Here is a 1,823-nt window from a genome sequence, read left to right as displayed (position 1 = left end):
CTCTCGGGGAGGTGGAAACGGGGCTCCGCACCTGGTCGACCCGGGAGAAAGAAGAGGGGACCACACGAGGAGTCCGCGGCCAGATGCACCGGGGCACAGAGGGTGACGAGCAAGCCCAGAGAGGCGCAAGGAGGCTCCCGGAGTCCCTCGCCAGGCCCTGCGTCTCCAACCCCAATCCGCTTCCCTCCCTCGCCTGCCCAGTCCCCACCTGCCGCCCCCTCCCCTATTCCGCACTCCCCTCCCCCCGCGCCTCCATCCCCGCCCCAGCCCAGCGGCCGGCAGATCTGCGGGCAAAGCCCCAGCAGCCAGGGTCAGACTGCGCCCAGGCCCAGCCCGCTACCTGGTCAGACCGGGCTACGGTGGCTTCACCCGGGGGTCTCCGCACAGCAGCTGCCTCTGGTCATTTAAATCACTTCTTTAAGACTTTCTATTCCCGTTGGTTAAGAGTTAAAAGAAAAGAGGGGGGTGCTGTTACAATGCTTTCAAGTTACTGTTTTATCTTTTGTGATCACTCCTAGTAAGAGTGAAGGTAGAGTACAAAGAGCCTTTAACTTCTCTCTTTGAATTACTCTTCTAAGCAACTGCTTCCCTTAGCTCTTAACGTTCCTGAAAAGACCTCAAATGAGAAGAGGAGAAATGAAATGAGAGTGCAAAAATAATTACCAAATTTTTCTTCTACTATATTACAATTGATAATATTTCCTACAAATTAAAAAATTAGAGTAAAATACATATCAAAGATCTTAATTTGATTTTTAAATATTTCTCAAAGAACATTTTTCTTTTAATTGGCTCAAATCTTGTGTAAGCCAAAAGCTCTCAGGAGAAGGAAGGGTTTACCTAGAAACCACTGAAACATAGTTTCCAAATGAGAAAATTCCCATTTTGGGATAAGGACCTACTTAGATAAATCACATAACTGTAGTCTAATTCATGAGTGATAACATAGATTTATTTTTCACCCTGTAGTAGTTTTGGTACAGAAGAAAATTCTTATTTTATGGCAATTGAAATTTGTAATGAGGCTTCTCCCTGGAGACCAAATGTTCCTTCTCTGTTTTACTATGAGTCATATTCTCAAATGTGTAGAGAATTTATGATCTAGCAAATTTTAGAGGCAATTGTCCTGTAAGGGGGTCATTGATACCATAACAGGGTAAACCCCAGATACTACGGTTCTCTTCTAATAACAACATGTATTGCCACATTGAGGAATTTTCTAGGGCTTATTCTGAGTCATAATGTCCAGAAATGTAATTGTTCGTTACTTTTATATACCTCATTTTCATACCTTTCAGTTCTTCAGATACTTCAGACTACGCAAGTTCTGAGGAAAAGAAGGAGGCGCACTCAAACATGGCCACTTGGTTTGGGCAGCAGTGGACATTGAATGCACTGGTCACATAAATCATGGATTAGCAGGTTCCTTTTTTGCTTCGCTATCTTTACTCAGGGAATAAGAGAGAAACACGGGTTTACCAGCTCTTAATACTTCCTAACTTCTCTTGAAGTTTTATTGTCCATAGTCATACTTTTTCAAGGTGGGGAAGCAGAGTTGGTACAAGGATGCACCTAAAGAGAGCTCATTGTCTCTTTTTTAAATATCACAAGTAGTAGTGGAGTTTCCTAGGGGGGTACCTAACCTTAGCTGGTGTCCTTAATAGTTGTCTTTTAATCTGGGATTCTCTTCCATAGTGCTACATCACGAATTTTCCTTTTATTACCTAAATTAGTGAGTCCAACAATTACAAAATCATATGTGATACATTGGTAAGAAACTAAACAAGAGACAGACAACAAAGAGGAAGCCTCAAGCTGAAACA

The sequence above is a fragment of the Propithecus coquereli genome, unplaced genomic scaffold (genome assembly GCF_000956105.1).
Source record: "Propithecus coquereli isolate 6110/MARCELLA unplaced genomic scaffold, Pcoq_1.0 Scaffold952, whole genome shotgun sequence".
Taxonomy (NCBI): domain Eukaryota; kingdom Metazoa; phylum Chordata; class Mammalia; order Primates; family Indriidae; genus Propithecus; species Propithecus coquereli.
The sequence above is the reverse complement of the archived record's forward strand: the minus strand, read 5'-3'. Positions refer to the sequence as shown.